The sequence below is a fragment of the Cetorhinus maximus genome, chromosome 1 (assembly GCF_964194155.1).
Source record: "Cetorhinus maximus chromosome 1, sCetMax3.hap1.1, whole genome shotgun sequence".
Classification (NCBI taxonomy): domain Eukaryota; kingdom Metazoa; phylum Chordata; class Chondrichthyes; order Lamniformes; family Cetorhinidae; genus Cetorhinus; species Cetorhinus maximus.
In genome coordinates this window covers 132034404-132058921 of record NC_135879.1, presented here as the reverse complement: position 1 = coordinate 132058921, position 24518 = coordinate 132034404, and the positions used below count along the sequence as shown (strand labels likewise).

At 42.6% G+C, this 24518-nt stretch overlaps 1 protein-coding gene across 3 annotated transcripts in view; it reads left to right on the top strand.

Annotated features, from left to right (window-relative positions):
* Window positions 1-15315: 15315 nt before the first annotated feature.
* Window positions 15316-24518, top strand: part of rbm47 (RNA binding motif protein 47) — a 259787-nt gene continuing 250584 nt past the window's right edge. For 2 of the 3 annotated variants that reach the window (XM_078546637.1, XM_078546656.1), the window contains exon 1: window positions 15316-15470. The gene's annotated coding sequence lies outside the window, so the exon portion shown is untranslated. Of the gene's footprint in view, window positions 15471-15558; window positions 15576-24518 lie in introns of those variants that run through there. The other variant, XM_078546665.1, reaches the window with a different exon arrangement.

The window sequence follows — 24518 nt, the reverse complement described above, 5'->3', positions numbered from 1 at the left end:
CAAGTGTCTATTTATGGCTTCACTATTTTTTAAATCCCTTATAAAAACAAACATATCATCCAAACACTTAATCCGTAATGAAAGCAAACATTTGCATTCATAGCCCCACATCAAAGAATTTATAACCACTTGGAGTTGTCAATCGAACTGTGACCTGACAGGCAGCCCACTGTTATAATAATAGGTTGTGAAATCAGCCATGCAGCACAAATCCTATTATAGTTGCTTGGTAGTACAGAACGTGAGTACTGCTGAAGGAAGAGGCATGCTGTCGGAGCTTTTCATCTTGCACTCATCAGGACAGACGCAAGAATGTCAAATCTCAAAGGGAACAACAATTTGTACTGCATGAGAAGGGGGTGCTCATTGATTGGCAAGTAGATTCTGATTGGTAGATGTGTTGCCATGGAGAATGCACCAGGGAAAGTTAACTGCCAAGCTGATATTTAAATTCAAATCAGCCATGTCAACTCTGATTGGTCAAGGCATTGCCATGGGGAATGAACCACGGAATGGTTGTTTGTACATCCCTTCAGCTGTTCACAACCTTCAAAGTACTAACCGTACTGAACCAGCGCGTGCTTGCAAAACTCAGAACATCATGTCCAGGATTGGACTTACTAAACAATCCCAATTGTGCTAAGAATTACACTAACAACAAATTTAAGATTATCAGACAGGCTCACTCATGCATGTTAAAATCGACATATATTCACACACAGGACCCTGACCTTTGCAAAGAAAAAGAACATGTCCATGTATTGTGCCTTTTTCAACTAAACAAAAGCTTTGGAGACAGTCATTCCCTTGTTCTCTACACCTCTAGCAATCAAAGTTCACTTGCCAACCAATCAGCACCCTCTTCTCATGTAGTATAAATTGATGTTCCCTTTGAGATTTGGTATTCTCTTGTCTGTCCTGATGAGTGCAATATGAAAAGCTTCAACACAATGTCTCCTTTTACAACAATACTCAAATCCCATAATGATATGCCCCCAGGCTTATGCCAACAGACAGAGTGAAATAGCAAGCACAGATTTTTAAAATCTCCAGAATGGATTATTTTAAACATTTAAAGGACAGGAGATTTAAATGCCTTGGCAGCTTGACAGTTCTCTCCAACTTGCCAGTTCCACTTTATACACATATTCATGTCTAATTTTAACAATCCCATGGGTATCCTAACTGTCCAAAGAACTCCAGCAGCTTTAGACCTTCTCCTGAAAGATCTAAAGCCCACAAGTCATATTTTGGACATCCCAGTTACAAAAATTGGATCTGTTTGAAGACAGCTGCACTTTGACTTGTGCAGCTGCCTCTATAAACCATGGATATGCAAACTACAACCTGCTCCTGTTTCTCTCACCCTCCTACCCTTCCTCCGGCAAAAATGGTGGGTGCTGGGTTCAGGGGCAGGATTTCTGGAATTAGGCCTATTGTGCCATTTTGCCTAAACTGGAGACCCTCTCCATCTTTGCAAAAGTTCGGGCCTTTTACTCCAATGCATGTGTGCCCTCCTTATTCATTCCAACAACATGTACCACCTCATGCTTACCTATATTGAATGTCAATTGCCAATTACATGACCATTTCGTAAATTTATTAATGTCTTCTTGTATTTTGTCACAGTCCCCCTCTATTTTAATTGCACTTTCAAATGTTGTCCACTGATTTTGAAATTGTTTTTCTGATTCCCAAGTACAAATCTTTCATTCAAATTATATCTTTTCTGCTATTTGCCCACTGATTCCATGTCTTCTGGCCTTAGTCATGAGTTTACTATGTGGTACCTTAGTGAAGATCATTCGGAAATTCAAGTATATATATTTTTTATTATTCATTCATGGGTGTGGACGTCGCTGGGTAGGCCAGCATTTATTGCCCATCCCCTAATTGCCCTTCAGAAGGTGCTGGTGAGCTGTCTTCTTGAACCGCTGCAGTGCATGTGTCGTAGGTACACCCACAGTACTGTTAGGGAGGGAATTCCAGGATTTTGACCCAGTGACAGCGAAGGAACAGCGATGTATTTCCAAGTCAGGATGGTGTGTGTCTTTGAGGGGAACTTCCAGGTGGTGGTGTTCCCATCCATCTGCTGCCCTTGTCCTTCTAGATGGTAGTGGTCGTGGGTTTAGAAGGTGCTGCCTAAGGAGCCTGAGTGAGTTCCTGCAGTTGTTGTGACCACGGATCCTATCCCCAAATTACTTATGGACATATTGAACTTTTAAGTAAGACATGTGTTTTTGAAAAAAAAGGCATGCAAGCAAAAGCCGGCTGAGGCAGTAAGGTAACCACTTGCTGGAAAATTCCTAAGTGGATTACTTGACCAACTAGTTCAGAGAGAATGGAATGTCGCTTCTATTTTAAAATATAAGGTGTGACAGGGTCTACTTCAGACAGAGGCACTTCAAAGGAAAAGATGCAATGCAAACTGAACTGTAATCTGCTGTGGTTGCAGAGATAATGGAAAATGATTACCATCTCAGCCGAAATCACCTCCTGTTGAGTTATATCCCAGACTGCGAACATGAACTGAGTTAAAAAGGAAAACAGACTGGGCGAAAGACATGCTTTTTTTTTCCCTTCCAGGGATACACAAAGAAAGGGGTTTAAAAAAGCCAACTGCAACCCTAGTTCTGTATGCTAGTCTGGTTTTCTGCTCTGGTGCGTGTGTGTGTGTGTGTGTGTGTGTGTGTGTGCCGTGAGGGTCACAGCTGAAGAACACCAACTGGGCATCCCTGCAGCTTGCAGATCAAAAGGACTCTCTCTCTGATTGTTGGAAGCGAGTCACAAGTCAGCAAAGCCACAGTCGAGAAGGAGTGGATAGTGTGGAGGATAGCCATAATCTCCAAAACGATATAGATGGGTTCGTGGAGTGGGCGGTAAAGTGGCAGATGGATTTTAACATAGAGAAGTGTGAGGTCATACATTTAGGGAGATCAAACAGTTATAGGGATTACAAAATAAATGGGAATATACTAAGAGGGGTAGATGAAGTGAGAGATCTTGGCGTACAAGTACACAGGTCCCTGAAGGCAGCAGTTCAAGTAGACAAGGTTGTAAAGAAGGCATATGGAATGCTCTCCTTCATTGGCAGAGCTATAGAATATAAAAGTAAGGATATAATGTTGGAATTGTATAAAACACTGGTGAGGCCACAACTGGCATATTGTGTGCAGTTCTGGTCACCACATTACAGGGAGGACGTAATAGCTCTGGAGAGAATGCAGAGGAGGTTTACAAGAATGTTGCCAGGGTTAGAAAAGTGTAGCTATGAGGAGAGATTGGATAGGTTGGGGTTATTTTCCTTGGAACAAAGAAGGCTGAGAAGTGACTTGATTGAGGTGTACAAAATTAAGAGGGGAATAGATAGAGTGGACAAGATAAAATTGTTTCCCTTGATGGAGAATTCTAGAACCAGGGGACATAGATTCAAGATATGTGGCATGAGGAAGAACTTTTTTACGCGGAGGGTAGTGGGTGTTTGGAATTCGCTGCCCAAGTTGGTGGTAGAGGCAGAAACTTTAAACTCTTTTAAAAAGTACCTGGGTCTGCACCTAAAGTGCTGTAAGCTGCAGGGCTATGGGCCGGGTGCAGGAAGGTGGGATTAGAAAGGGCACCTGGGTGTTGTTGGGCTAGCATGCACAAGATGAGCCGAATGGCCTCCTTCTGTGCTGTAACTTTTCTATGGTTCTATGAAACAGGGCAACTCCTTTCAGCTAAGCTGCAGAACCAAGAATCTCCAACCCAGCTGCTCAACTGCCAAAGTCAGCGCTACCAGAATCACCCGAACTTAATGGCTGCAAAGTTTCGTCATCTACTCCTCATGGATAAGCCAAAGGACTGATTAGTATATCTTTTTTTAACTTCTATTTTTGGACTCAATTTCCCATTTCTACTCTGTGTGTAAGTGTGCTGCACTTCTATTATTTTTCCACATGTTTAGCAACTAATAAACTCACTTTGCCTTTGACTCAAGATAGCCTGTTTAAATTGGCTCTTTTTAAAACATAAATACATTTAGACTGGGGAAAGGTATCCACAGGGGAAGGCATCCATTTTAAATTAATCTTGTTGCGACCAACCGAGGGGGTTGAATAAACAAAGGAAGCCAGTCCATCCCTCCTCACCCGGGAGCATAACAATTTGGGGGAACCTCGCCCAGCGACTGGTCATAACAGTGCATCTTGTAGATGGTACACGCTGCTGCCACTGTTCGTTGGTGGTGGAGGGAGTGAATGTTTGTGGAAGGGTTGCCAATCAAATGGGCTGTTTGTCCTGGATGGCATCAAGCTTCTTGAGTGTTGTTGGAGCTGCATTCATCCAGAGACGGTCATTGCCTTGCACACGTGTAGCACAAATGTTACTTGCCACTTGTCAGCATCTACTACATTACCCTTATTTAACCTTTCTGTTACTTCTTCGAAGAACTCAAATAGATTAGTGAAGCGTGACCTTCCCGTTTGAGATCTGTGTTAACTCCCCTTTATTATATTTTCAGTTTTTATTTCTATTCTATTCAGTTTTTCTATTACATCTTTAAGTAAGGATTCCATGATCTTTCCTATCACAGCATTAAGTTAATTGACCTATAGTTCCGTAGGCTTGTACTATCTTTCTTTTTAATATAGGAATCATATCAGCTGTCCACCAGTCCTCTGGCACTATTCCCTCTTCTAATGATTTTTTAATATATGGAATAATGCCTCAGCTACCCCTTTCCTAATTTCTTTTAATATGTGTGGATGCAATCCATAAGGACCAGGGTTCTTGCCCTCTTTAAGTTTGATTGGTTTATGAATTATCTCTCCCCTTTCTGTTTTAAATGGTCTTCTAATCTCATGTCCAGCATGTCAGTCTCCATGGTAAATACTGAGATGATGTAATTATTTAATACTCCTGCCATTTTGAAGTTATAACCTGTGAGTTTATCGTGTATATCCCTTAGGGGCCCTATCCCTATCCAGACTTTTTAAATGATGCGTCTTTACAATATTTTACTATTTATTCTTATATTTGTTTTAATTTAATTTTGTAATTTCTCTTTAGCTTCCTAACAGGTTCTTTGACTTGTTTCCTTAACTCTTTGTGGGATATGATTACATTATTGGCTGAATATTGTGGCTAGGCCGCAGGTCCTGACACTAGCACCAGGAATAGGAGTCACCTCCATTTGATTGATGAGCAGCCAGTAGCATGCAGTCTTCTGGCAACCGGCCAATTTATAATGGGGAAGCGCAGGGCCATCCATTCACAGTGCCGTGGCAGGAAGTGAGGCAGCAAAGCTGGCACAGGCGGTGTTAGCTGATGGTGCTGCTACCATATTTAAAGGGCTATCAGTCCTGTGTTTACTGCTGACTGCCTGCAAACTTCTACTAAGCACCTGCCTACAAAGCAGAAAATGAAAAGGAAACCTGCAGCTACAGTGGCAGAAGGAAGACCCTAGGTGGGCCCACGGTTCAGTGATGGCTCCCTGCAGGGTCTCCTCCAGCCTGCAAGGGCAAGGTAGGGTCCCCTTCCTCCACTTGACCAAGCATGCCTGGATGGAGATTACAGAGGAGGTCACCAGCCGTGGAATCATCCGCAAACAGGGATCCAGTGCCGCAGCATCTCAATGAGCTTATTTGGTCTGCCAAGGTGAGCATCCGAGACCTCTTTCCCCTTTGGGCCTTGCATGTGGCAATGCGAGTGGATATGTTTGATGGTGAGGGAGTTGGTGGCAGTGGGGTCAGGCAGTAGCATATGTTGTCAGGAGCATTGCTGCATCTTGGTGAGAGGAGTTCGTCTGTGATTTCTGACTCCCACAAGCTCCTTTGAGAGTGCAGGCATGCAGATGCAGGAAGTATTCGTTTGCCCCCTTCGTGGGCCACTGGGCTGCCACCAGCATAGGTGTTGTGCTTGTCTCTGTAGAGAAACTGACAGTATTCTTCTGAGCGCTCGCAGGAGAAGACAGCCCATAGCATTAAGCAACAGGTGAAGACAGGTGAATGGGTGCCATTTCTGTCCATCCTGACCCCACTAGAGGGGAACTTGAACTGGCTGGGCCTCAGGCAACCAATTGATTATTCATGGCAAGAGAGGGATAACCACCCAAAAGAGTGAGTGGACAAGTACAAGAGCACAAGGGTGCATCTGGCACACACCAGGCATAGTGCTCATGTATGGATACCTGGAGTTCTACATTAGGGATAGTTGGATTGGTGCAATGGGAAGCCCCATAACCTTTCATTCTATCTGTTTTCGTAAGCAGGTTCAAGTGCACCCATGATGGTATAGGGGAATTCCAGGATTTTGACTCAGCGACAGTGAAGGATTGCTGACATTGTTCCAAGTCTTGGCTTGGACTGGAACTTGCAGGTGGTGGTATTCCCATGCATTTACTGCCCTTGTCCAAGGAGGTACAGTCGCAGGTTTGGAAAGTGCTGGCAAAGGAGCCTTGGTGAGTTGCTGCAATGCATCTTGTAAATGGTTTATGCTGCTGCCACTGTGCGTTGGTTGTGGAGGGACTGAATGTTTAAGGTGGATGCGGTTTCGATCAGGCGGGCTGCTCTGTCCTAGACTGTGTCAAGCTTTTAGAGTGTTATGGGAGCTGCACTCAACCAGAGAAGTGGAGAGTATTTCATCACACTCCTGACTTGTGCCTTGTAGATGGTAGAAGGCCGCTGACCTTCTCTTGTAGCCACAGAATTTATATGGGTCCGATGACTGCTGGGCTGTTCACCAATTACTCGCAATTATGTCCATCAAACTGGCTCCCAAACGACGGGTGTAACAGAAGAGATGTCCACGAAGCTCTGAAACAGCCAATCAAAAGAGACCGATTCTAACAAGGCCTTAAGGAAAAACTTTCAAACTCCAATCAAGAACAGAAGAAGGGCATCCACAGTGCTTGGGATCATAAGCACAAGGCTTTCTGTGCCTGGTGGAATGACCCAAACTCAAAGCAAAAGAAACTGGCTTACCATCAAGTAAAGACCAAGAGGCAAAGTTGCATCTGTGACATGAAGAACATGTGGTGAGCAGATAAAGCAAAGGAAGATCAATATCTCACTGACATGAATAGTATCTGTGGCTTCTTCACTGCCATAAAGAATATTTATGGCCTATGTACTCAAAGACTGGCTCCTGTGAGGCCTAAAGACAGGGGAGATCTGATCAAGGAAAGGGAAGCTGTCAACACCCATTGGAGAGAGCATTTTGAAAACCTTTTCATTCAAGAATCAATTGATGACGGGAGTGTTTCAAACTCCATCCCACAAAACCCAGTTGGGACAACCTCGGAACTCCGCCAATGCTTATGGAGGTGATGAAAGATGTCCCACAAATGAAGAACAACAAAGCAGCAGGAAGTGGCAGTATCCCCGAATCCCTGCTGAAATGTTTAAGCATGGAGGAGAGGAACTAACATTTCAGCTCCATGCCCTTATCCTACAGATCTGGAATGAAGAGGGAGTCCCAAATGATCTCAAGGATGCCATGATTAAGACAAACTTCAAGAAAGAAGGCAAATCCAACTGTGGAAATTGCAGAGGCATCTCCCTGCTTTCTATTGCAGGAAAGATCATTACAAGAACCCTTCTGAATCAACTTATTGCACTTGCTGAAGAGCTACTACCCAAATCTCAATGTGGGTTTAAGCCATCAAGAGGCACAGCCGACATGACTTTTACAGCTGGCTAACCACAAGGAAAATGTTGCCAACAACATTGACCTCCCTAAATAGCATCCTTTGGCTTGACAAAGGCCTTTGACTCTGTAAATCGTGAGGCACTCAGGAAGATTCTGCTGAGGTATGAGTGTCCTCTAAAATTCATGACCATCCTTCGTCTGCTTCACGATGATATGCAAGTGGTGACAACGGATCCATTTCAGAGCTTTTTGAGGTTAAGACAGGAGTAAAACAAGGTTGTGTCATCGCTCCAACACTTTTCTCGATCTTCATTGCTGCCATACTCAGCCTGACTAGAGACAAGCTCCTTGCTGGAGTGCAGCTTATTTATTGAATGGACAGTAAAGTATTCAATCTCAGACGGCTCCAATCAAAAAACTAACACCCCAGCCTCAATCATTGGGCTGCAATAAGCTGATGATGCTGCAGTAAGTGTTGTGTCGGAAACAGATCTCCAGAGAATCGTCAACATATTTACTGAGGCACATGGGAAGATGGGACTTACACTCAATATTCAGAAGACCAATGTCCTCCACAAGCAATCTCCAAATGCACACACCTGTGCCCCATTGATTAGGATTCATGATGAGTTCCTGGAAAATGTAGAGCACTTCCAGTACCTCAGGAGTTATCTTTCACATTAGGGTGACATTGATGGAGAAATCCAGCATCACCTGAAATTTTGTTTTATTCATTCAAGGAATATGGGCTTCGCTGGCTAGGCCAGCATTAATTGCCCATCCCTAGTTGCCCTTGACAAGGTGGTGCTGACCTGTCTTCTTAAAAATCTGCAATCCATGTGGTGTAGGTACACCCACAGTGCTGTTAGGAAGGGAGTTCCAGGATTTTGACCCAGCAACAGTGAAGGAACAGCAATATATTTCCAAGTCAGGATGGTGAGTGACTTGAAGGGGAACTTCCAGATGGTGGTGTTCCCATCTATCTGCTGCCCTTGTCCCTCTAGATGGTAGTGGTCGTGGGTTTGGAAGGTGCTGTCGAAGGAGCCTTGGTAAGTTCCTGCAGTGCATCTTGTAGATGGTACACACTGCTGCTACTGTGCATCGATAGTGGAGGGAGAAAATGTTTGCGATGCGGTGACAATCAAATGGGCTGCTTTGTCCTGGATGGTGTCAAGCTTCATGAATGTTGTTGGAGCCCCACTCATCTAGTCAATTGCGGTATATTCCATCACACTCCTGACCTGCACCTTGGACAGGCTTTGGGGAGTCAGGAAGTGAGTTACTCGCCGCAGGATTTCCAGCCTCTGACCTGCTCTTGTAGCCACAGTATTTATATGGCTAGTCCAGTTCAGTTTCTGGTCAATGGTAAACCCCAGAATGTTGATAGTGGGGGTTTCAGTGATGGTAATGCCATTAAACATAAAGGGATGATGGTTAGATTCTCTCTTGCCACTTGTCAGCCCAAGCCTGGATATTGTCCAGGTCTGGCTGCATTTGGACATGGACTGCTTCAGTATCTGAGGAGTTGCGAATGATGCTGAACAATCATCAGTGAACATCCCCACTTCTGACCTTATGATGGAAGGAAGGTCGTTGATGAAGCAGCTGACGATGGTTGGGCCGAGGACACTACCCTGAGGAACTCCTGCAGTGATGTCCTGGAGCTGAGATGACTGACCTCCAACAACCACAATCATCTTCCTTTGTGTTAGGTATGACTCTACCTGATTCCCATTGACTCCAGTTTTGCTAGGGATCCTTCATGTCACACTCGTCAAATGTGGCCTTGAAGCGAAGAGCAGTCACTCTCAACTTGGGAGTTCAGCCCTTTTGTCCATGTTTGAACCAAGGCTGTAATGTATGGCTCTGGCAGAACCCAAACTGAGCATCAGTTATCAGGTTATTGCTAAGCAAGCACTGCTTGATAGCACTGTTGATAACCCCCTCCATCACTTTACTGACGATTGAGATTAGATTGATGGGGCGGTAATTGTTTGGTTTAGATTTGTCCTGCTTTTTGTGTACAGGACATACCTGGGCAATTTTCAACATTCCACAGTGTTGGAGCTGTACTGAAACAGCTTGGCTAGGGATTGGGCAATTTCTGGAGCACAAGTCTTCAGTACTATTAAACACTAAGATAAAAGCTTCAGTACTATTGCTGGGATATTGTCAGGGCTCATAGCCTTTGCACTATCCAGTGCCTTCAGCTGTTTCTTGATACCACGTGGAGTGAATCAAATTGGCTGAAGACTGGCATCTGTAAAGTTGGGCACCTCTGAAGGAGACCTAGATGGATCACCCACTCGGCATTTCTGGCTGAATATTGTAGCAAATGCTTCAGCCTTATCTTTTGCACTGCTGTGCTGAGCTCCCCCATCATTGAGAATGGGGATATTTGTGGAGCCTTCTCCTCCAGTGAGTTGTTTAATTATCCACCACCATTCATGACTGGATGTGGCAGAACTGCAGAGCTTAGAACTGATCCGTTGGTGACGGAATTGCTTAGCTCTTGCTACTTATGCTGTTTGACACGCAAGTAGTCCTGTGTTGTAGCTTCACCCAGGTTGATGCTTCATTCTTAGGTATGCCTGGTGCTGTTCCTGGCATGCCCTTCTGCACTCTTCATTGAACCAGGCTTGATCCCCTGGCTTGGTAGAGTGGGGAATATGCAGGGCCATGAGGTTACAGATTGCGGTTGAGTACAATTCTGCTGTTGATAGCCCACAATGCCTCATGGTTGCCTAGTCTTGAGTTGCTAAAAGGCATCGACTTGTTTGAAATCTAACCCGTTTAGCATGATGGTAATGCCACACAATAGGACGAAGACAGGATGATCTTAGCAGATGGACTTTGCAGGGTCGACAGGGCTGCGTTTACCGTTGTCGCCTCTGGTGCTTAGGTCAATGCCTTTTAGTGGATTGATACAACTGAGTGGCTTTCTTGGCCATTTCAGAGGACAGCTAAGAGTCAACCACATTGTTGTGGGTCTGGAGTCACATGTAGGCCAGACCAGGTAAGAATGGCAGATTTCCTTCCCTAAAAGGCATTAGTGAACCAGGTGGGTTTTTACAACAATTGACAGTGGTTTCATGGTCACCATTACACTTTTAATTCCAGATTTTTATTGAATTTAAATTCCACAATCTGCCATGGTGGGATTTGAACCCAGGTCTCCAGAGCATTACCCTGGGTCTCTGGATACTAGTCCAGCAACAATACCACTTCGCCATCGCCTCCCCTGAAATCTGCTGGTGCAGCCTTTGGCCACCCGAGGAAGCAAGTGCCTGAAGATTGTGACATTAAAATTGAAGCCATGGTCTACCATGTGGTTGTGATCCCTTCCTTACTGTACAGGGCTGAAACATGGACAACATATAGGAGGCACCTCAAAGCACTGGAGTCATACCATCAACATTGTCTGTGGAAGATCGAACATAATAAGTGGGAGGCCTGACACACCAACATCAGAGTCATCTCACAAGCATTTACCACAAGCATCGAGGCTAAGATCATCCACCATCAGCTTCTTTGGGGTGGTCATATAGTTCGGATGTCAGATACCAAGCTCCCAAAGCAGGTCTACTTCTTCCAGCTCAATCAGGGCAGACGCACCAGAGGAGAACAGAGGAAATGCTTCAAGGATGTGCTGAAAGACACCATGAAAAATGCAACATTGACAGCAACTCCGGGGAGACCATCGCCTTGGACCAAACCAGATGGCAGCAGTGTCTATGGGAAGGATCTCAGCATTTTGAGACCCAACAATGACAAAACGAAGAGGAAAAGCAAAAGCAGAGAAAAGAAAGCACCATGACTCAAACTAATAATACACGACCAGACATCCCACATGACAACAAATGCCCCATGTGTCACAAAGTCTGCAGATCCCAAATCCGCCTCATCAGCCATCTTCAGACTCATGGAAGACAATCATTTGCACTAGTGAAGGATAGCCTATATACTCACTGAGGAATTGCCAGACACTGAGTTGTTCTTGTAGCCACAGTATTTATATGGCTGGTCCAGTTCAGTGTCTAGTCAAGAGTAACCCCCAGGATTTTGATGTGGGGCATTTAACGATGGCAATGCCATTGAATGTCAAGGGGGAGATGATTAGATTCTCTCTTGTTGGAGATGGTTATTGCCTGGCACTTGAGTGGTGTGAATGTTACTTACCACTTATCAGCCCAAGCCTGAATGTTGTCCAGGTCTGGCTGCAAATGGACATGGACTGTTTTAGTTTCTAAAGAGTCGCGAATGGTGCTGAACATTGTGCAATCATAAGTGAACATTCCCACTTCTGACCTTATGATGGAGGGTAGGTCATTATTGAAGATTGGGCCTGAGGAACTCCTGCAGCAATGTCCTGGGGCTGAGATGATTGGCCTCCAATAGCCACAATCATCTTCCTTTGTGTTAGGTATGACTCCAACTGGTGAAGAGTTTTCCCCCGATTCCCATTGACTTCCATTTTGTTAGGGCTCCTTGATGCCACACCAGGTCAAATGCTGCCTTGACAGCAAGGGCAGTCACTTTCCTCTCATCCATGGAGTTCAGCTCTTTTTTCCATGTTTGGACTAAGGCTGTAATGAGGTCAGGAGCTGAGTGGCTCTGGTGGAATCCAAACTGTGCGTCAGTGAGCAGGTTATTGCTGTGTAAATGTCATTTGATAGCACTGTCAAAGATGCCTTTCATCACTTTGCTGATAATTGAGAGTGGGTTGGGAATTGGCCCGGTTGAATTAGTCTGCTTTTTGTGGACAGGACTTACCTGGGAAATTTTCCACATTGTCAGGTAAATGCCAGTGTTGTAGCTGTACTGAAACAGGTTGGCTAGGGGCATGGCTAGTTCTGGAGCACTAGTTTTCGGTACTACCACTAGTCTGTTGTCAGTGCCTTTGCTTGTGTCTTCAGCCATTTCTTAACATGAAATTGAATTGGCTGTAGACTGGCATCTGTGATCTACAAGTAGTTATCTAAATGATTCAGCTATCCTGACAAATGTTTTTCCTAAACTATTTGTATAGTTGCATCCTATAGTATGTTTTAAAAGGTGACCAGATTCATGAAACATTGTTCAACAAAAAACAAATAGGCACATTACTCTTCTCAAAAATAGTTGGAAATTATATTCCATGAAACATTATCTCTTCAGACATTACTTTGTGCAAAATGTTATTGAAAATATATACTTGGTACCTGAGTTTGTAATAGTTGGGAACTCGATGACTGAAGGTTGACAAGAGTGAATACTTCTAACAGTAAATTGCAAACAAAAACAGGCTCAGGTTCAAATATGAAAAGTCATATAGCAATAAAAGTAATGATGTGTAATGATATATTTTGTTATTATAGTGATAGTGATAACAACTATTTCCCAGTCTAAAGCAAAAGACTAAAGCAGAAAAACTCAGCAGGTCAGGCAGCATCTTTGGAGAGGGAATCAAGGGTTAAGATTGACAAGATCTTTCTCCATTTCTAAGGAAGGTTCCTTCTCCTAGGATGTTATTACTGTTTCTCTCTCCACAGATGCTGCCACAGATGTAAGTATTCCCAGCACTTTCTGCTTTTACTTCCCAGTCCAAATCCAATTTGAAAAGCAGATGTGTGTACTGAGGTGATGCTGGTTATAAAACACTTCATTTCAGTCAGGCTGTTATAAAATTCTGTGATAACAGAAATATTAAGCACAATATTAACAGCTGGTTAATTCCAATCATATTGTTTTATTTGAAAAGAACATTAAAAATCAACATTCGCACTAAAACATAAGGAAACAGTTTGCCATTTTATTGCAGAGGCAATTTTGTGTCAGGAAATCGCTTGATTATGACTTAACTTCAGAGAATCATAGAATGGTTAAAGCACAGGAGGAAGCCATTTGGCCTATCCTGTCTGTGCTAACTCTCTGCAAGGGCAATTCATCTGGTTCCACTTTTTCCCATTGCCCAGAAAATTGCCCAGCATTTTTTTCCCTTTTCAGATAATGCTTCAAATCCCTTTAGAATGCCATGATTGAAGCATAATGTGGGCAAATATGAAATTGTTCATTTTGGCAGGAAGAATAAAAAAGCTTATTATCTGAATGGTGAGAGATTGCAGAGCTCTGAGTTTCAGAGGTAATCTGGGTGTCCTAGTGCATGAATCACAAAAGGTTGGTATGAAGGTACAGCAGGTAATAGAAAAGCTAATAGGATGTTATCATTTATTGTGAGGGGAATTGATTATAAAAGTAGGGAGGTTATGCTTCAGTTGTACAGGGCATTGGTGAGACCACATCTGGAGTATTGTGTACAGTACTGGTCTCCTTATTTAAAGAAAGATGTAAATGCATTAGAATCAGTTCAGAGAAGGTTTACTAGACTAATACCAGGAATGGACGGGTTGTCATATGAGGAAAGGCTGAACAAGTTAGGTTTGTATCCACTGGAATTTAGAACAGTGAGAGGCAACTTAATTGAAACCTTTACGATCCTGAGGGGTCTTGACAGGGTGAATGTGGAGAGGATGTTTCCACTTGTGGGAGAATCTAGAACAAGGGGTCGCTGTTTAAAAATAAAGGGTCGCTCATTTGAGACAGAGATGAGGAGAATTTTTTTCTCTCAGAGAGTTGAGTCTATGGAACTCTCTTCCTCAAAAGGCAGTGGAAGCAGTGTCTTTGAATATTTTCAAAGCAGAGGTAGACAGATTCTTGATTAATAAGGTGAAAGGTTATTGGGGGTAGGCAAGAATATGGGGTTGAGGTTACATTCAGATCAGCCATGACCTTATTGAATGGCAGAGCAGGCTGGAGGGGCCAAATGGCCTACTCCTGTTCCTGCTCCTAATTCCTATGTTGGATTGACTCTCCCTCCACCAAGGCAGGGAGGGGGAGGGTGGAGAGGAGAGAGAGAACTGGACAGGATATTAGCAGGGAAGGGCTCCTTCACAGTTCAGGGACTTCAGTTGGAGGAGGCATTTTAACCACAGAAGCTCGTCTTTCCAGTTTGTAACATGTACACACAGAAACTGATAACCAGAAATAAAGGACTCACGCATTTAGTTTGTGGGCGTGGCTGGTTAGATATTCAGCCGGGCCAACATAGAATATCCCGAGAAACCTGAGAATTTGCGAGCGACTTACTTCCTGATAAGAGCTTGCGCTGCCCCAACAGTTGGGCAAGGTCGGGTGCGGGTCTCATCCAGTTAGTATGACCATTCTCTCCTGCTGACGCTGCTACATTATATATAAAATCAATCATTGAAATCTTGCCTTTTGTTTCTTGTTTCGATCTCTAAACGTCATTGCCAGATGGAAGAACGTTATTGAAGTTTAAAAAGTCACTTTTTGGGGAAGTGCACTGTTGTATCCAACAGCAATATCCAATAGCAACAGCCCTTCTAATTTAAAAAAAAATTCACGGCATTGGGTTCTGGTTTCAATTCTTTCCCCTCTTATATCGATTTTATAACTGCAGTTCATTTCGTTGTTGGAACTGTCCTTTCCAGATAGTAAGGTAGCCATGTTCAAAGCTTAACTCGACATTTTTTATTTGGTGATGGGAATTTTCCACTTTTTATTTTACAGATATACAATGCATCTAATGTTGTCCCAACTTAATAAAACAATACATAGCAAATTCAGTGCCTTTGAGGAGTGTTTTTGGAATGCAATTGACGCTTCCTTATTTATTGAGATTTCGATTCACTTCCTCCTTTGCGGGGTGGTTTTATTCCAGCGCATTTATACAACATTACTATTTGTTTCTTACTTATTTTCACGAGGTGTATAATCAGTACCCCGAACTGTGTGTGACTCCTCTCCAACGATACACCAATCATCGAAGCTGCGCAAGCTCGCAGGTACATATCTTAAACCTTATTTTGTCCGGCTGATGTTAGAGCTCATTGCAGTAGCAAGCCGAGAATTAAGCAGCATTGCTGAATTTACAACTATACACTGGTCGCGTCAGTAGGTTTTTTCAATAAAAGCTTTTCTTTTAACTTTCATCTGACCACTGATTGAATATATTGCACTTGTAAACGTTAAAATAGTCTTGTGGTCGGCAATTGTTAGCCTTTAACAAATACAGAAACTTCCTTTTTAAATAACTGCCGTTATATTTATCTTGTCGTTAAGTAACCATGGTTGTTAAAAAGCGGAGTGTAACGTTGCACATGTTCTTCCATTCTATTGTTTTGCCATTCAGGGATAATGAGACGTGAGTGCTGGCAAATTGAAGGGTATTGGTGACATGTTAGTACCACCGTGGCACGCAGATAATTGTTCACAAACAGTTTCCTTTTATGAGGACAAGACTATTAGAATATTTACCTCATTTTTTTCCGGATTGAAATCAGAAGCTCTAGAAATCATAATTGAACGTGATCTATTCGCAGCAGTTCACTCTGGTCCCTCAATAACCTGAGCAAAAATTCGTATGAGTTTAGAAAGGTCAGTTCTTTATATAAGAACATAAGAAATAGGAGCAGGAGCAGGCCATTCAGCCCCTCAAGCCTGCCCCGCCATTTAATGAGATTATGTCTGACCTGCCCCAGGCCTCAACTCCTCTTTCGTACCAGATCCTCATAGTCCTCTACTCCCCGATATTTCAAAAAATCTATCTACCTCCTCTTTAAATACTTTCAGTGACCTAGCCTATGCAACTCTCTGGGGTAGAGAATTCCAGACATTCACTGCCCTCTGAGAGCAGAAATTCCTTCACATCTCAGTTTTAAATGAGTGTTCCCTTATTCTGTAACTATGTCCCCTACTTTGAGATTCTTCCACTAGTTGAAACATCTTCTCAACATCTATCCTGTCAAGCCCCCTCAGAATCTCATACCTTTCAATTAGATCATCCTTCATTCTTCTAAACTCGAATGAATAAAGGCATAACCTGTTTGGCCGTTCTTGATAAGTCATGTTACGCACGTTACCTGTTGTAGCAACTAAACACAATTGATATGTCTACATGCCCTCAAGTCTTCACAATATTCCTAATGGCTTTATGGCATTGTTATTAAACCATATACTCTGTACTGTCCAAATGGGGAATTACATGAATCTCTGATGCTTTTGTTCCATTCTTATTGCATTTCTTTTAATAATGATTAGAGTGTAATAAGGAGGGGACAATTTCAAGAAGCTAAATCATCAGAAACTTCCGATCACAGTGCCGGTGATGAGTTAGATTCACTAATATGCATTAAGATTAATGGATAGAAGTGATTATAAAGACCTCTTTCCACAAAGTGCTTGGTTGATCTCAAACTAAGCACAAAGCTTGACCAGATTTGACTTTCATTTGAAGTTTAAATGTTACAACTTCGTAGCTATCATAGCATATATTATTCCTGGGCATTGTTTGTGAACTCCATGGGGTGGTTTTATTTAGTGCCGATCTGCTCTTCACCTCTGTATAATTTCAAGCCAATAGGATGTTAGAATTCATATGAGAAAGTGGAGAGGTACAGTCCTTCACACCACTACCACCTGGAATTCAAACTGTTGCAGTGACTGTGCCTTAAGGACAAGTAGTAGAAAGAGTAGAACAAAAATAGAAATACCTGGAAAAACTCAGCAGGTCTGGCAGCATCGGCGGAGAAGAGCAAGGTTGACGTTTCGAGTCCTCATGACCCTTCAACAGAACTAAGTAAAAATGGGAAAGGGGTGAAATATAAGCTGGTTTAAGGGGGGGGGGGGCCTTAAACCAGCTTATATTTCACCCCTTTCCCATTTCTACTTAGTTCTGTTGAAGGGTCATGAGGACTCGAAACGTCAACTTTGCTCTTCTCCGCCGATGCTGCCAGACCTGCTGAGTTTTTCCAGGTATTTCTATTTTTGTTTTGGATTTCCAGCATCCGCAGTTTCTTGTTTTTATCATAGTAGAAAGAGTAGTGCAGCTGTTATTTTTCAAATGCCCTAGCTACAAGCTCAGCCACCGGGTGTGCTGTAGGATGATCGATTAGCCTCTCTGAAGTTCATCTGCCATCTTGCAGAAAATCTCGGATCTGCCCTGTACATAAACCTCCAGTAAAGCAAGTTGAGATCACAGATTTGCCATGGTCTATTGTGTAGGCAAAACTTTAAGCAATTACTGAGGATAGATTCAAATGAAAACCTCATTTAGTTCAGCCATTGAGTAGCGCTGTTATTTGAAGCCAAGAATACTATGGGCTGCTCACCTGTCATAACTGGAGAATAGTTTGCGATAGTCAGTGGGTGTGTAATGGAATTTAAAACGGTGGGTTAGAGTTTTGATTGGGCAAAACACTACGAAGCATGTGTAGAGGAAAGATATGTATATTCCATTGTGATATTGGGATGGGAGAATGCATAAATATGCGAGTAATTTCTCGCCTCGTTCATTAAATGTTTGATTTAAAACAATTGAGTAAGCCTTATCAAGTGCATGAGAGAGCGATTCGCAACTATTTCATTCTTGATGACTATCTCTGCCACCGGGACTATCTTTAGGCTGAACCGAGTCTTCTAAAGTGCCCAAAGTATGCTGGAGTGAATTGGGAACTGAACGCTAAATGCTGACTTTTAGAACAAGATTATTATGTTACGTAATTTCACCTTCCTAACAAATATTAATTCAGTTTGATTTTGATTGATAATCACACCCTGGATATCATGATCACCGAATGCTGGATGGTTCGTTGTCCATTGTTTGGTAGGATAAGAAAAGTCTGAAATAATTGTTAGCAGGGATCTAGAGGAAACATTAAAATATCTCAATATATAGACATGGTTCCATATAAACTACAGAGAAATATACTTTGATTTATTATTATAGTTGAGGGTTTTGTTGACAATGTCATTTCCAAATAAATATATAATTCATGATCCACTTTCTGCATTACTGACTAAAAACAAGAGAAGCTGTTCAAAAGAATGTGAAATACATTAAGGTTAGATCCAACGTTCAGATGCCTATACTGTCTCATTAGCGTTGATACTTTGTTTTCAAAGTTCCTTATAAGTCAAAAGCTACTTCATTATTTACAGACTGAACTACTTTGTTAAAGAACAATGTGTCCTGGACAGTAAGTAAAGATATAGCTATTGAATGAGTAACTACTTTTTTAAAAAATGTGGTTGGTTTCAAGATTATGCTTGGATTAAAAAGAATGCCTATTTAATGAAAACAAAGGAAAAAAGTCAGGATTTTCATGGGTGAATACTATGCACCCATTTCTCTCTTTTAGATGTTAATCGTGTCACTGTGCATTTTGAGCATATTGTCTTTATTTTAGAAAATTTAAACATCCTAACTCAGGAAGAGTACAGAAAGAGTTGATCTATTTGAAAAGCTATTATTACTTTCATTGTTATCTGCTGGCATTTACAATGTTATCTGCTGGCCATAGCATACAAGGCTACGGGCTAAGTGCTAGAAAATGGGATTAGAGTAGATAGGGGCTTGATGACCGGTGTGGACACGATGGGCCAAAGGACTTCTTTCCATGCTGTAAAACTCTATGACTCTATTGAGCTATGAACTTTATAAGAGGGGGATGGCATGCGAGACAGCTTGGCTCAGACTTTGCGGGAAATGACATTGAGGCTTGCTGAAAAAAGAGACATGTCTAAGCTTTTCGTCTTGCACTCATCAGGACACTCGCAAGAATACCAATATAAGGGGGAAAACAACAATTTATACTGCATGTCAAGAGAGTGCTGATTGGTTTGAAAGTGGCATTGCCATGGAGAATGCACCACTGATGGTGACTGACAGTTAACTGCCAAGCATTGTTTGAAATTTAAACCTGTCAGCTTGATGAGATGATAATACATCTTAATATATCTGTGTATTAATATATCTTAATATATCTTAAGATTGTGAGTCAGGCTCGCAATGTGGCACATTTGCATGCACTGGAAGACATACACAGGGCTCTGTTCTTTGCATACAGAAAGAACATGTATACACATTGTGCCTGTTTCAGCTAAACAAAATAAGTGACAGCCATTCGCTGATTCATTTCCCAGGGCAATGCCTTGACCAATAAGGGTCAGGCTGTCTGGTTTAAATTTCAAATAATACTTGGCAGTTAACTGTTAGTCACCATCAGTGGTGCATTCTTTTTGGCAATGCCACTTGCCAACAAATCAGCACTCTCTTCAAATACAGTATAAATTGTTGTTTTCCACCTTATCTCTTATGTATTCTTGTGAGTGTCCTGATGAGTGCAAGACAAAAAGCTTAGGCATGTCTCTCTTTTCAGCAATACTCAAGTTCTGCATTACCAAACCACTATGAGGCTATTGGTGCTCACTGTTATTAAGGAGTAAATACGCTGTCAAATGTGGAAATCAAATGTCCAACTCTTGTCTCTTGAGTCAGAAAATTGTGGATTCAAGTGCAACTCCAGGACTTGAGTACAATAATCTAGGCTGACAGTAGTGTATACTGAGGGAATGCTACACCGTTGAACTGTCTTTTGGATCAGATGTTAAACCAAGGCCCCATTTATCCTCTCAGGTGAACATAAAGATCTCTTAGAATTAATTTGAAGAAGAGCAGGGGAGTTGTCCTCACTTTTCAGGGCAATATCTATCCTTCAAATCAACATCAGAAATAGAGATTATCTGATCATTATCACATTGTTGTTTGTGGGGTTTTGCTGTGGGGAAATTGGCAGATGTGTTTCCTACAATACAACAGTGACTGCACTTTAAATGTACTTCAGTGGCTGTAAAGCAATTAAGACATCTGGTGGTTGTGAAAGGCACTATATAAATACAAGTCCTATTTTCCTTTCTGAGTTGCTCTGCTCCTCCAGAAGTTTTGCTCTCAGTGTATCCCATCTAGAGACTCGGCATTGAAACGCATAGAATGTTGTGAAGTTGATATACTTACCTACTAAATGCTACAGAAGAAGTTAAGGCTTGTCCATTCAAGTTTAAGTTAATTTTTAATGGTATGTTCAGTCTTAATTATTGCCAATCAACCTCTCTGACATTGAAAATTAACTTTTATAGGTGTGGAGTCTCATTCCTTTAAATTTTAATTATTGTGTTGGAGATTTAAAAAAATAAAAATAAATATTTGTTTAACCTTTTCTTTGTTTCTTTTATCTCTCTTTCTTAATTCCATCTTTGTATCCTTCAATTTCTTTCACTTTCTGTACATTCAGTTAAATATTCTAGTTTACATTTCCTGCTTCAGTTTTCATGTGTTTTGGTGAGGATTATTCAATCTGATTGGCTAGAGTGACACATTGGATGAGAAATGATTAGTTGCCCTCGTCTTATGGGCACTATAAGTGTCCTCAGTGCTCCAAAATGGCATTTGCAGGGTGCACACACTCTTTTGGGGTGAATCGCATGGGGCACCATGTTGGTGAGGGTGCTAGTACATATGCAGTAAAGGTCCTCTGGAAGTATAGAGAGCAGGCAGATCATGCAACACTGAAACAAAAACAGAAATACCTGGAAAAACTCAGCAGATCTGGCAGCATCGGCGGAGAAGAGCAAAGTTGATGTTTTGAGTCCTCATGACCCTTCAACAGAACTAAGTAGAAATAGGGAGTGCAGTAAGTTCAGAGAGGAACAGGTTAGAATGGGTGAGAGGAGCAGAGAAATTGAGACGACTAATGTCACGCCGACAGTTCTCAATGAAAAGATCAAGAGAAGGTAAGAATCCAGAGGGAGGGGTCCAGGTGGAAGGAGAATATTGGATGTGGGTAAAAGGATCTGTTGAACGGGGAGAGGACTCCTGCCCAAAGAAGTGAGCACGGAGACGAAGGTGGCAGAAGAAGAGTTCAGCATCGTGCCGAGCCCGAAATTCATTGAGATGAGGGCGTAAGGGTATGAAACTAAGTCCTTTGCTGAGCACTGAACGTTCAGCGTCGGAGAGGGGAAGGTCGGGGGGTATAGTGAATACACGGCCGGGGCTGGGATTGGAAGATGGGGTGGGGACGGAGAGACAGGCAGGGGTGGAGGGTTCTGGATGGGTGTTGGTGTCGATGAGTTGTTGGAGCTTGCGTTCCTTAGCACTTGAGAGAAAGAGAAAACGTTTCTTGTTGAGGCGTCGGATGAGATGAAGAATAAAATGAAACTGGGGGCACGCGCAGCTTTGAAAAAGGGTGCGGCGGTGCTGCTGGAGGGAGAGGTCGAGTGTGTTCATATGGCGGCGCATGGCACTGAGTGTGGATCTCAGAATGCGATGGGAACAGCAGTCCGAGAAATGTTTTATGTCCCGGAGATACCTGTAATCCTGGGTGGGTTCGAAACATGAGGGATGGAATTTCAGTTGAAATCCACGTGGGGTAAGCCGGAGATGGAGACAGTCACTGAGAAAGGAAATATGGCTGTGAAAGCGGGTTTTAGTAAACACCTTGTCAAACACCAGGAGAGAAATGGAAAGCAATGAAGGTGAACAAGGCAAAAGAGAGATTCGAAAATCCTGACGGAGAGTAGAACAAAACTTCTTCAAGGTAGGCATTTCTTGAAGAGAAGTGGCAGTCAATTAAACACAGAGATAAAAACAAAAAACTGCGGATGCTGGAAATCCAAAACAAAAACAGAAATACCTGGAAAAACTCAGCAGGTCTGGCAGCAACGGCGGAGAAGAGGAAAGTTGACGTTTCGAGTCCTCATGACCCTTAACAGAACTAACTGAACTGATGCCCGTAGAGCCATTTTGGAACTAAATGCTCTAACTAACACCCAATCTTAACCTCGCACAGCTGAATGCGCTTTCAGCAGCAGGAAGGGCCCCCACCACCTTTGCCCCCTGCCCCATACCCCACCAGCTGTGCTATGTAAAGCAATCATGATCTATACACTAGTTAGTTTCCAATTGATTTATTTTGGTTGTTGATTCAATTCTACAAGCGTTTGGTGTTTTTTGTATTATTTGAAGCTGCAGAAGTTTATTGGGAGTGGTGTGGTAGGTGCTGAAGGAATTTTTGCTGACTCCATGACTTCTGCACAAGTTGCTCCCAGACATGGGTGTGCGAATAGACATTCCCTTGGAATACAGTATGGCTTGGAAAATGAACAGAGACCATGGAAAGTAAGACAAGCTGCTGGAAGAGGGAGGAGGGTGGAAAGAGGTCTCAGCAAGAGGCCATATGCACCCAGCATAATCAGGGAGCAAAATTCCTTCCCAAACTTCAGTAAAGAACAGTGTGTAAGATGTCTGTGCTTCACGGGTATGTCCTGTATGAAATCTTCCACCTGCTGCAATCATAACTTCAACCTCAAAACATGGTAAGGACTGAATTGCAAGTGGCTATGAAGGTGACCATGGTGATGAACCATGCTGCCTTCCAGGATAGAGCTGGAGATATTTGTAACATCTCACAAGTTGCAATCTAGTGTTGTTTAAAGGAGCTCACTGATACTACTCAGAGAGAGAACTACATTTCATTACTTCCTGCCAGAGATAAGCAGGCAGAATGAACACATGGCTCCCTTAGGATTGCAGACTTCCCCATGATGCAGGATGCCATTGACTGCACACATATTGCATGTCAGCTCTGCCCTATACCGGAACTGAAAGGGAGTATGCTCCCAATGTTCAATTGGTGTATGACCATAGACAACAAATCATCCAGACCTCTGTGCCCACTATCCTGATAGCAGGATAATCATAGGTAATATATGCAATTGGATTTTGTTTTATTTGTTCATGGGATGTGGGCCTCACTGGTTGGGCAAGCATTTATTGCCCATCCTGAATTGCCCTTGTTCAGAGCATTTGAGAGTCAACCACATTGCTGTGGGTCTGGAGTTGCATGCGGGCCAGACCAGGTAAGGACAGCAGATTTCCTTCCCTAAAGGACGTTAAATCAAGATTTGGTTTAACATCACTTATGAGATGACACCAACCCAGACTTTAAACAGTTGTTCTCCTTACTGAACACTCATCCTTTGAAGCGATGGGCAAATCTATCATCATCCAGGCAGCAGTCACAGTGTCAGCTTCACTTGAGCCATGGTACATCAAAGGATGGCTACTGTGTAACAAGGGTTATCCACTCACGGAGAAGGAATTCACTTAGTGCCATTCCCCTGACTTTTCCCCGCAGCCCTGAAAATCTTTCCTTTGCAGATAATGATCTAATTCCCTTTTGAAAGCTTCAGTTGATCCTGCCTCCACAACAAATCTGAGGCAGTGCATTCCAGATCCTAACCACTCCCTCCAATATAAAATCTTTCCTCATGTAGCCATTCGTTCTTTTGCCAATTACCTTAAATCTACCAGGTGGTTCTTGATCCTTCTGCAAATGGGAGCAGTTTCTCCCTGTCTACTCTGTCCAAACCCCTCATGATTTTGAATACTTCTATCAAATTTCCTCCTAACCTTCTCTCCTCCAAGGAAAACAGTCCCACCTTCTGCAATCCATCTACTTAATTGAAGTTCCTCTTCCCTGGAACCATTCTCGTGGATCTTTTCTGCACCATCTCTAATGCCTTCACATCTTTCCTAAAGTGTAATGCCCAGAGCTGGACACATTACTTGAGTTCAGGCCAAACCAGTGTTTTATAACTTCCTTGCTTTTGCACTCTATGCCCCAATAAATAAAGCCCAGGATGCCATTTGCTTTATTAACCTCTCTCTCAACCTGTCTGACACCTTCAAAGATTTATGTACATATACACACAGGTCCCTCTGCCCCTGCATCTCCTTTGGAATTGTATCCTTCATTCTATATCATCTCTCTATATTCTTCCTTCCAAATTGTAAAACTTCTCTGTATCAAATTTCATCTGCCACTTGTTTTCCCATTCCACCAACCTACCTATGTCCTTTTGAAGTTCTACACTATCCTCGTCACAATACTTCCAAGTTTCATATCATCCACAAATTTTGAAATTGTGCCCTGTCCATCAAGGACTAGGTCATTAATATATCTCAGGAAGAGCAGGGGTCCTAACGCTAAGTCTTG